The following is a 12,649-nucleotide window of genomic DNA, read 5'->3' on the forward strand; positions in this document are numbered from 1 at the left end:
CCGAGCCAAGAGGGCGCTGCAACCATTATTTGGATGGAAGGCGAGGGGCAGAGGGGCACCGAATGTTGGGAGTCCCCCAGGACGCCACTGAAATTTGAAGGCCCGAAGTCCACCACTGGCCTTGGGAGGCTTTGATTTTGTGCAGAAGGATGGCAAACAGACACCTGGCTGGAGTTGATGGGACTTGTAGCTGAAAACACCTTGAGGGCACCAAATTGGCCAAAGCTGCTCTAAAGAGTCCAGGGAGCCTTCCCAAGCTGTCCTCAAAAAAGTCCTCTGCGGTATGCCAGGCTGAGAAATAATGATTGCCCATTACATTGCCAACCCCAGACTTCTTATCTGAATCATGCCGCCACCCCCACAAATAAAGCAACCCCCAAAGTTGCTGTAATTACAGCTCCTGAAAGGGGGGAGGGTTGCAATCTACCAGGAGCAATATTTTCATGTATCTGTGGCTGCTTTCACGTGGTGGTTTATTCTATTTCCCTAACTGTTAATTTTTGCATTATATTTCAGCTTTCACATGACTTAAAAAGTCACTTCTGGAAAATTAATTCAATATATTGTGTGTTTAGCGCTGATTTCTGTGCCATTTGATGCCAGGGAAAAATCTGTTTGCAGCCCCCTTAACTCGGAAAATTGTGGGAGTAAAGTGATTAAAATTGTGGCAGTATACCAGCATACAGTTCTTTCTTGTTATTTTCATGGAAGAATCATGGGGTGAAAAAAGTACGTATGTGAAGGAGGGGGGGTTAGTGATGTTGTCCAATACTGTTTGTTGTTGTGTCACACTGTGCCCACTGGTCTGGTTTAAATTTAGTTTAACATGCTGGGATATTGATCAGAAATCCACAGCTACAATAAAGGGTCTGAAAGCCACATCTTATGAGCAACAGCTGCGGGAATTGGGTATGCTTAGCCTGGAGACTGAAAAGAGATGTGATAGCCATCTTCAAATATCTTAAGGGCCGTCACATGGAGGATGGAGCTTGTTTTCTCCTGCTCCAGAGGCTAGGACCCAAACCAATGGATTCAAGTTACAAGAAAGGAGATTCCAGCTAAGCATCGGGAAGATCTTTCTGTCAGTAAGAGCTGTTTGACAGTGGAACAAACTCCCACGAGAGGTGGTGGACTCTCCTTCCTAGGAGGTTTTTAAAGAAGAGGTTGGATGGCCATGTGTCATAGCTGAACCATGGTCTAGTTGAAATTCCTGCATTGCAGAGGGTTGGACTAGATGACTTTGGGGTCCCTTCCAACTCTACAATTCTATCATTCTAATGCAATATCTCCTATATCTGTGTAAAATATCAACTTGTATTATTTGTACAGGCCTGCAGATTGGGAGGGTTATTATGGTACTATTCCTTGGATTTGAGAGTCAAAATATAAGACATAATAGATTTAAGATATAATATATCTTATAAGATATATAGATTTAAAGCTGTTTAAAATTCATTTTAAATATATGGCTAAATACTATCTCACCTTGATAACTGGCATTTTAAAACACATCAAAGCATGCTGGCCCTTTGTTTATTAGCAAATATGAGTGGGTCAGCATGCTTAATATTAGCAAGTGTTTGGGTCATTGCCTTCAGCCTCAACTGCATCTGTTTCATAATGCCTTCAAACAGAGGCAGCATGTAGTAAAGCAATTTCCAAACGCATTTTGTACTACAACAACAACAACGTACTGCTGTTACAACTGCTGTGCAACTGAAGACCAAATAAGAAGTTTAAATGCTCTCCAATTATATTGACTAGATAGCCCCCCCCCCAATATAAATCAACATTATTTATTTAAGGCTGATCCAACTATACCATACTCTATTCTAGGAATGGCAAATGTTACTAAAATTCATAATGATTTATAAGAGTATTGGCAATCTAATGGCCTGTGGACACAATTGGTTACACTGATTTTGCCAGGGATGGATGAAATGTTTTCCATTTACTTCGATCTCCAATGTGCTCCAAAAGTAAAGCTGAAAGTGAGCCAGGAATCCATCGAGATGAGGAGCTCCTGACTCACCTCTTTAGCATTTTGAGAAATGTCATGATCCTGTACTTCATGTAATTGTATACGGTAGCCATAAAGCAGTACTGTAACAGGAAACCCATACCTGTGGACCAGGAGTCTCCCCCTCTTATACAACAACACAAATGGCCCATCAGAATCCTACGCCATGTCCTAAATACATCAGGGGAAACCAAAGTTTTGGGCCACATTTGCAAACCCAAGCAACTGTCATGGACGTCGTTTCACACCACAACTATCTTGGCGACCCCTGAGTTACATCTTTACAGCTGGCTTCAGTGGAAACAAAGAGAAACAAGGCCTGACCCATCACAATTCACCATAATTTAGCAGTCTAAAAACTGGACAAATTTTGTACATGATATACTCCCATTAGATGTACACTCAACGGCTCCCACTCCTCCAACATCACACCAACATCACATTTGGTGCTGGTTCCCCACCAGGCAGTTGCTCCCAAGTAGTGTCACAATGCATGTGTGTGGTGTGTGAGCAAGAAAGAGAGGGGGAGAGGGAGAAGGAAGGAAGGAAGGAAGGAAGGAAGGAAGGAAGGAAGGAAGGAAGGAAAGGTACTTGGGAAGCAGGCTTAGCAGGCCTCCCTACTTAAAGGTTTCTCACAGTTCATCCCCAAGGACAAGCAACCCACTTGTCTACAGCTTTCAGCATGTTGGTAGCAGCAATTGAGTAAGGGTTGGCATCAACCCTTTGAGCTCAGCCCTGGAGCGGTGGGGGTGCCAGCATTTTTGTTGAGCACTGCCTCACACCAGTGACTTGTGGATGAGCCAAAACAGGCAGTCAGCAAAAGGGTGTGTCTGAAGCTTCCTGTTACAGAATGGCAAGCTCCAAAAAAAATGAAAACAAGTCCTAAGATGCATTTGAACACAGGTTATTATCCCATTTAACCACCACGTCCCTGCTTTTGACATGGAGAGATCTGAAGTCAAGGAGCACCAAGCAGGGAAACCTGATCTTCACACTGCACTACAGCTGTCAATTTTCCCTTTCCTTGCGAGGAATCCTATTCAGAATAAGGGAATTTCCTTTTAAAAAAGGAAAACGTTGACAGCTATGTACTACAGTGGTACCTCAGGTTATAAACACCTCGGGTTACAAACACTTCAGGCTACAGACTCCGCTAACCCGGAAGTAGTATCTCGGGTTAAGAACTTTACCTCAGGATGAGAACAGAAATTGCCTGCCGGCGGCAGCAGGAGGTCCCATTAGCTAAAGTGGTACCTCAGGTTAAGAACGTTTTCAGGTTAAGAATGGACCTCTGGAATGAATTAAGTTCATAACCAGCGGTACCACTGTATGGAAGAATGGAACAATTAATTGAAGTTTGAGCCTGGGCTCCTCTGGTTTAAACCTCCAGGAATACAGACCTTCCCCCCCCCCCAAAGGCAGATTGTCTATGAGTCTTGGTTTTAAAATTATTTATGTAAAAATCAACCCAACAAACACATGCAGGGGGACTTAAAAGATTTAAGATCAGCATACAAATACCCAGTCAGACAGTTCACCTAGATAACCAATTCATTATTTTTAAAAGAAAAAAAACAGTTTCTAGTCCATGCTAGTGAAACCAGAGGAAATACTGGAAATATGTGGCCAGCATGTTAAGCCCTCAAATGCATCTGAAACACAATAACTGTAACTGTATCTGACTCTCTTGGGTGGAGAGCGGGCACTCCCACAGTTATATAGCATTACTCAGCAAACACTGCACTCCCAGTCTAGTTTAGGAAGCCTGGCAAAATTTACAGCACAGGAGTCAAGCACATCTAGGGCACTGGTTAACTTCGTAACTTTTTTTAAAAGGAGGTACCTTTGCACTAAAGCTTTTATGAAAATAGTACCCTCCAACCTGAGGATCTTTTCTATAACACCCTGAGATGTTAGTGGCTGGCAGTAATCACACAAAGTTCATGGAAACCTTCTATATTTCCAACAGCAAAGGTGTGCAGATTACTTGTTTAGTGGGTCAGCCCTGTTAGCTCTGAATATGCTACCTGTAGGTTCCCGGCTGAATTTCATTAAGATGTCCAACAGTCCTGCTCCTGGAGTGAAATTTTATTCCAGTGTGTTTCACAATCAACATGTTTTGCAACTCTTGAACACACCTGCCCTTTCAAAGTCCCACCAGGGCTGGAGCAACTCAAGGTCTCAGAATTCAAAAGGCGCTGTGCTCCTCTTCAAAATGAAAAGATGCAAACCATGGGACAACAGTTCAGATGTACCCCCCTCCCCCAGTTTTCCCAATAGAAGCTTATAATCCTTCATTTGATTGTTTCTGGGCTGGGGAAGATCCCTGAATGGGAGACCATTGTCCTCCCCACTCCCAGCACACATCAGGATACAGAGCGGGAACAGAATCATTCGCTTTCAGATCAACAACGTAAATTGAGCCATTCCTGCCTCTCTGCCTTGAAACCGTTGTTCATTCAGTGTGGTGTAGTGGTTAGAGTGTTCAACTAGGTCCTAGGAGACCAGGGTTCAAATACCCACTTAGCCATGAAGCTCATTGGGTGACCTTGGGCCAGTCACTGCCTCTTAACTAACCTACCTCACAGGGTTGTTGTGACAGTAATGGAACTGGGGGGGGGGGGGGGCAGGCAACTCTGTATGTCACTTTGAGTTCCTTAGCAAAGGTGAATCCAATACAAGGGTCAGCAACCTTTTTCAGCCGTGGGCTGAAACCCTCAGACCGTCCCTCAGACCATGTGGTGGGCCGGACTATATTTTTTGGGGGGGGAATGAACGAATTCCTATGCCCCTCAAATAACCCAGAGATGCATTTTAAATAAAAGGACACATTCTACTCATGTAAAAACACACTGATTCCAGCCCATCTGCGGGCCGGACTGAGAAGGCGAGTAGGCCACATGCGGCCCACAGGCCTTAGGTTGCCTACCCCTGATCCGAAACATAAATAGGGGCACAGCCACCAGTTCTTGAACTCATTCCTCTAGCTCTCCTTTTAACAGCACTGTGATTTGCAGCAATTAGCAGGCAATCAACCATGCCATTAAAAACTCCTGATTATTTCTGCCAAAGAGAGAAAGAAAAAGGCTATGCAAGGGGTTTTCTAGAGAGCTTGAAACCTTTACTGCAGTCAGTGCTGCCATGCCATAGCTGTCAACTTACAGATTTGAAAATAAGGGACCAGCAGCCTTGAAAATAAGGGACCAGCAGCCAAAATAAGGGACCTGCAGCCTCACCTGTTCCAGGCACTCCAGTCTTCCTGTCCTCCTGCAGTCTGGTCAAACTCATACTGGTAGCTTCGAGAACACTGTCCAACCAACTTTGTAACCAGAGGTTCAACTGACTAGAATCTGAATCAATGCACCACAAGGCCTATGCAGCCTCAACTTAAAATTGCTCCCTGGCCTGGCTTTGCACTGCAAAGTTTGCAGCAGCACGTGCAACAAAATGGCGTCCAGCATTCAAAACCCCCCTCAGCTTGCATTAACTAGCCACACACAAGGCATGCAAGCTCCACCCCCCAGTCGTTCTTAGACTTCTTATTGGGTGAGCAACACAGCCAAGCAACACAGTTGGAGCTTCCCTCCTCCCTGGCCGGCAGGGAGGGAGGGAGAGGAGCTGCTTCCTTTGAAATTTAAGGGACATCATTTAAGGGACATTTAAGGGACATCCATCAATAAGGAACAGCGGTGGGACATGGCACTGGAATAAGGGACTGTCCCTTCAAATAAGGGACACTTGACAGCTATGTGCCATGCTTGGCAAATATACTAAACTACATGAAGAAGCCCAAAGTGTTGCCACACCACTACAACCCCAATTGAAATGTGTGGTGCTGACATGATCAAAAGGAGGGTTCTCTGCATAGCAATTTGCTCCCTTGATTAGCAGCTCAGCACACAGAAGCAGCTGCCACATGTAGCAATGCAAAACATCCTCTGTGGTGCTGGTCTGTATCCACTCTCAGGGCACCTTTCACACTTTAGGGCTGCCGAATGCACCAAAAGTTTGTGTGGTCAAAAATAAATCGGTAAAAGGATTAAATGTGCATGCAGCACATTTCAAATGTTAAGAAACAAAAATCACACACGTAATATCCACAATTTTCATAACAGTCCTGGAAGGTAGACCTGCATCTTGGAATAATGGCTTGCCTATGGCCAAGTAATTGGTATGTGGCGAAGACAGCATTAGAACCCAGGACTTGCCAGCTGCTGCTTAAGAGTCATAGAATTGTAGAGTTGGAAGGGACCCCAAGGGTCATCTAGTCCAATCCAACCTCTCTATTAGGACTCTCCAGGACACCGCCACCTACCCAGCCACCCATTGCTAGCTGTTTTCCACTCTTGTTGGGTATTTTTGCCTGTCTAGAATGTGTTGTTGAACTAAAAAAAAAAAAAGAAGTCTCTTGCTTCCAATTGCTCTACTCAGTTTTGCCTGTGGCCCCTCCCAGCACTGCCATGCGGCCTCCAGAAGGTTGCTTAGAAGGGAATGTAGCCCTAGGCAAGTTTCCCTACCCCTGGCCTATGCAAACAAAAACTACAGCCACAATATTAACACATGCTTTACTGTATTCACTGTTCCTCCATGCACGCACCTTGCAGCAAAGCAAGCCCTTCTCAAAGTTCCTATTTCATTTCCCAAGGCTATGCCAATTTCACAGAGGGTGGCAGTGGAGCAGAGCAGAGAATCATTTTGAATCTTCACTATGCAATCGCTTTGAGCACTCTGCTTTCAAAGCTTCCTGAAATGTTAAGATTTTCTTCTTGGACTGTGTTGTCTTTTTTCCTCTAGGGCTTTTATAGGCATATAATTTTCTTGCACCATTCTTTCTCTTCTCCTTTCCTTTTTTGTAAGTGCAAGTACAACCTTAAATGCACATCTTCCACCTATTTTTGGGAAGACTCCAAGGAAGATCATATACTTGAGGTCAAGCAGGAACTTGGCAGCTACCTAAGGAGCAATTTATCAGTTCTTTATTTGCAGCGCAAATCTGCCCCCCTAGTAGAGACAGGGTTTTGCACAATCCTCTTCATGTACTCACCCCCGGAATATTATAAGATACATGTCAGCTATGCTTGTGAGATCCTCATGGTTTTTATATGATGCAACCAGATAAAACTTTTGATCAGACTCCACGTAATACCCAGAAACCATATCTGCAATAAAGTGCTGAGTGCACTTTGGTTACAGGCACTCATACACCAGCAGCAATTTTTATTTTCAAAAGTGAGAGGCATACGAATCAGCTGGTGCATCAGTTGATCTATAATGTAGATCCGAAACATACAGTGACTAAGTTTCTGTTGCACATTCTGTCTTGCATTGACAGTACTGCGGAGCTCACTGAAAGATACCCAGATGCACTGTTGAGGTAGCAGTTGCAATAACAAAAAATTAGAAGCAACTTCCCACGACACAGAGGTAAACAGTCATGTGCGTCTGAACAGTTTGTTCAGATTGCACAATTATCCTTTTTGTTTTGCTTTCTTTGCTTTTCTTTCCCCAACACCAACACCTCTTTGCAGAAAACACAGGAAACTGCCTTATACTGAATCAAGCCAAGCTCTGTACCGTGTTTACACTGTCAATGGCTCATCAGTATTTCAGACTGGAGTGTCTTCTAGCTGTACCTGGAAATGCCAGGGACTGAATCTGGGGCCTTTGCATTGAAAGCAGATGCCCTTCCGCTGAGAAACAGCAGCTCCCTTCATCTGTCTCAAACCTCAGTAAAACTTTTGTTTTATCCATGCTGATAATACGTATCAATAATACATATAATACAATACAATAATACGCATACAATATCACAGCAAGCAAGAGCTCAGGGCAGAATTCAACAGAACCAAAAAGCAAAGCAAAAAACATGTCCAATGTGCAGCCTGCAAGCCTAATACATCCAAAATAAACCTTCATCCAGGCTTATCATAGGACTTGGATTGTGCAAGGCACAGTCACATATGCAAGTGGGTGTTTGGACAGCTTTGTCGACAAACTGCCAAAGTACCCGTCCTTTACAGTTACTGCATGATTAACAGAACACAACATCTGCCAGAAGCGCCGTGCAACAAGCTTTTGACCTAAAGGTGTCTTTCTGTTTGGTTTGGTTTTACATAAAAAAACCAGGCCACGACGGGTGGGGGAAGCTCGTTTAAATCCCAAAAGATCCTTTGCAGCCTGATGAGACGTCATCATTTGTTGCAAGGAGGCGGGCAAGGCTGCTTCTGTTTCCTCAGCACAGGCTCGTCCCATATTTGGAAGAGCCACTTCGACTCTCTCTCTCTTTCCTACCCCCCACCCCCGCCCCCGGTGCGAAGTCAGCAGCAAGGGATCGTCCAACAGGACTCTTTTGTCTGCGGAATAAACTTGAGCCACCAGCGCGGGAGTAAACAAACGAACAAAAGTGAAAAACGTGGATTGTTGTTGTTTTTTAAATGCACGGGCGGATTTGATCCGAGACGAAATTCTACTCGCTAAAAGCCTCTTTTGCAGAGACGCTCGCAGGTTCCGGAGAGGAGAAACGACAGAACCGAGTTAGTCCGAAGAGGGTGGACTTCAGATCCTCCCCCCAACTCCACACACACACACACACACACACACACACACACACACAAAGTTCAGTCGGCTGCTGCTGCAGCTGCTGTCACTTTTGCCCGAGCAACGCCAAGCCGTTTTCTCCGCCATCCCAGGAAAAACTCCGGATCCCCATTCTGTCTGCTCCACTTCACATCTACCCGAGCCAAACCCAATAATCCACTTGCATCTCTCTCTCTCTCTCTCTTTTGGAAGTGGGAGGCGGAGCGGGTTGGAAGTAGCAAGAAAACGAGATCTCCTGCTACACCACCCAGACTATATTAATCCAGGCACCAAAGGACAAGGAAACAAACACCCAGCGTCCAACCCGAGCGCGAAAGTTTTGCTCACCTTCAGTCGCAGAGAGTCGCTGCAACAAGTCCTGCCCTGAGTCAAGTCCGGGGCAGAGGAATCCACTGCCAAAAAGAAGCCCAATAAGAAACGGGGGCGCGGGGGGAATCCCGCAGCCAACCAAACCCCAACTTTTGAGTGCCTTTCGCTAGGATTCTGGGAAGGCGTCACTTCCTAGCGCGGTAAGTAGCCGAGGGGTGGATGCCAGAGCAGGCCTTTTAAAAGGCAGCTCCTCCCTCTGCTTGCTTCACCCGCCCTGTGCAGCCTCAGACACAGAGAGGACTGCTGCTGCTGCTCCCCCCCCCCCCAAGTATCGTCTGAGACTCAGGCCCCCTTTAGCCTTCAGGGCGAGGCGCTTGTTTCGAACCCACGACATGTTAAAACGAAACGCAGCTTCAGATTCCTATTGCACGCATTTGTAAAAAGTAAAGTGAGAGAATGGAGAAAGCCCTGGGGTTTCAGTTAGATGCCCCCTGGAAAGCTCTCAAGAGCATGGTGAAAACAGGAATCCTGTTGATGGCTTTTTTGGGGGGGGGTCCTGGTACTGTCATCACCTTCCAAGAGATGTCCCGCTGTGCTTCTCTCATCCCCATCGAAAATGCTAGGCCTGCCTAGGGCCATAGCGTTAAAGAACTAGGAGGGATAGTTGGTGTGGATTGCGGTTAATATTGTGTGTGCATTGCTTCTCAAATGTGCAATCCCTTGGCAGATCAAAACCCTCCCCAGCCTCCACTGAGGCTCTCCACTCTGCAGGAAGGTTGGCGGGGAAAGCCAGCATCTCTCTCCTACAACCCAGTTTCCCCAGTTCAGCATCCTGCTCATTTCTCCTTCCTCTGCTAGAGCCAGCCAATCCAGCCCCAGTCTCAACAGCACTGCAGGGCTCATGACTACTGCCTCCCATAACATCATATTTTTTTTATGCAGCTGTTTCGTGCAAGGGCAGTTCTGCACAAAAGAGTGGCTGTTGCTTTTCTTTTAAGCACCATGCACGATGTGCCTTTAGCAGCAACCAGTGTAAAGGGCAGGCTGCATCTTTTCCTTTGGACTGATGGAAACAAAGTGGAAGTAGGGATGTGGCAACAGATGGCACCCAGTAAAATCTTACCGTGCATGTAAAAAAGGCCAACCTGCAACCTGCATAATGCACTTTAGTGCACCCACAATCAAGTCATATGCAATTTTTATTGGCTCCTTCCTTTTACTGGATTATCTGTGGGATGGGGAAATCTGCATTTAGTGGGCAGAAATGTGGGGTTCCTCTTGGATGAGGATGACGATGACACTGTATGGATGCTGAAAGAAAAAGGAAGGACGGTAAGCAGCTTCAAATCCACATTAAAATTCAGTGTATGAATGACCTCCAACTCTAACCCTGTCTTGGAAGTCCCAATTACTTAATATACACTCGGTGAAATAACCTCAGCATAGCTATACTTATACTAACACATATATTTTTATTTATTATTAAGAGAAACTGAATACCTTCTTTCCTACTACAAATCATGTTACCAGCATTTATCCTTGCACAGCTCCCTTGCAGACAGTCTCTCCATGCTTTACATTTCCCCCTTTAAACTCAACATCAGATTTTTATTTTCTTTTCATTGCAGCAGCTGTTGTTGCCAGGCTGTCCTCCCTGTTGCTATGATTTGCAAGGCTTGTGTATTTTCCAGTTCATGATTGTCTTGGATGAACATTGTTCATTCCACACGTACACCCCACCTTCAAGTAATACCTTCCATTTTTGAAATAAACAAGAACAGTTTAACAAACAAAAAGCAGTTTCTGGAAACACAGAATAGTCTGTTCTGGGAGTTAGCATTTGTATCCTCATATAACCTCTCTAAAATGTTTGGATGGAGCAGACTGAAAATTAAACTGCTGTACAATTTGATAATGTCACAGCTGTTAAAACTATTTGAGAAAGACACAGGTGAGGCTGAGAATCCGAGAACAGGTCAGCACCACTCCTTTCTGCAACTTTATACTCTGCTGGTGGTACCAACTCCTTTGTTTTTAATTCAGGGAAATAACCCTGCTGAAGGCAATGGTGCAGATGGGTAATTTTAGACTGTGATCTTAATAGTCTTACACTCTTACACACACACACACAAAAAAAAACCCTGCTATAATAGTCAAGTGTTTTTTTTTTTAAATGATAGTTTTCATTTATATACATTACAACAATTATTTAACCATAATGTTAACATTTTCAACTTTGACTCCTTTCCTCCTCCTCCTCCTTACATTTGTTTTCGTCCTTTCCTGCATACTTCAACTTGCCTTAACTTATTCTTTTAATCATCTATCCATATATATATATATATATATATATATATATATATGCACACACACTCTGCAGGTTTTTACAATAAAATGTGTAAAATGTCTCGATCTGTTTACAATTTGTTTGTAAATACTCAATAAACCATTTCCATTCCTTTCTAAAAAGTTTGTTGTCTTGATTTCTTATTATTCTGGTGAGTTTTGCCATTTCTGCATACACCATTAGTTCCTGTATCCATTCTTTGTTTCTCTTCATCCTTTCACTTTGGGGCAAATACATAATGGTCAAGTGTTTTAGCTGAGTTGTGAAGCACACAATTAACATACCACTTCTGCTATTCCATGCTTTGCAACTGCTTCCATATTCCTGATATGTAAGAAGAGGAAAACAAACCACTATTTACCAGCTTTGATTTTTATTTTAAATCACTATCATGATTAAAGGGATAAAGTGGAGTTTGCTTCTGCTGTCCTGATGCTAAACACGACCAATCTGCAACTATGTACTGCGTGTGCCATGTCCAGCCAATTTCTGACCAAGACCATATTAAGGTGGTTGGCAACTCTGATGCAATTCCCAAAACAAGGCCTCCTTCTTCCCCCAAAAAAGCACCACAAAATAAATATTGTTGTATCATGGAGCTAGAAGGGGCCATGAGGATCATCTAGTTCAACCCCCTGCAATGCAGGAATATGCAGCTGTCCCATATGAGGACTGAAACTGCAACCTTGGCATTTTCAGCACCATGCTCTGACCAACTGAGCTATCCACTGGGCATCTAAAGACTAACAAATTTATTATCACATAAGCCCTTCCAACCCTGCAATTCTGATTCTGTGGCTGCAAAAAATATTCTGAGCTTCTAGAGTTTCACAGCCACAGCACCACCCCAAATTAATATTATGAATAAAAGGTATAGGGACCCCTGACCATTAGGTCCAGTCGTGGCCGACTCTGGGGTTGCGGCGCTCATCTCGCTTTATTGGCCGAGGGAGCCGGCGTACAGCTTCCAGGTCATGTGGCCAGCATGACTAAGCCGCTTCTGGCAAACCAGAGCAGTGCACGGAAACACCGTTTACCTTCCCGCTGGAGCGGTACCTATTTATCTACTTGCACTTTGACGTGCTTTCAAACTGCTAGGTTGGCAGGAGCATATGAATTATGTGTTGGTAATGATACAGTGGAAGCAGAGAGAAAAATGCATGCAGCAGTTGGAGCAAAAAAATAATAAAATAAAATAAAATAAAAATCCAGTGCCTATTCATACATCAAATTAATACAGTGAGCATGGATTCAACGACACGCTCCTATTACGCATTCCAGAGGTCAAAGTTCCCAGGTCAGAAGACCTGTCATTCAAACAGGCTGCACCTCTCCTCTTCCCCGATTACAGGCTTTGGGAGTCAAATCCCACCCTG

General features: G+C 44.4%; 1 protein-coding gene across 2 annotated transcripts in view; it reads right to left on the reverse strand.

The window, feature by feature from the left end:
• MIDEAS (mitotic deacetylase associated SANT domain protein) overlaps positions 1–9,188 on the reverse strand; it is a 73,479-nt gene extending 64,291 nt beyond the window's left edge. Inside the window, exon 1 of one of the 2 annotated variants that reach the window (XM_083606308.1) lies at positions 8,945–9,188. The gene's annotated coding sequence lies outside the window, so the exon portion shown is untranslated. The remainder of the gene's footprint in view (positions 1–8,944) is intronic. The other variant, XM_083606307.1, reaches the window with a different exon arrangement.
• Between the last annotated feature and the right edge of the window lie 3,461 nt (positions 9,189–12,649).

The sequence above is a fragment of the Podarcis filfolensis genome, assembly GCF_964270895.1.
Source record: "Podarcis filfolensis genome assembly, chromosome: 1".
Lineage (NCBI taxonomy): Eukaryota > Metazoa > Chordata > Lepidosauria > Squamata > Lacertidae > Podarcis > Podarcis filfolensis.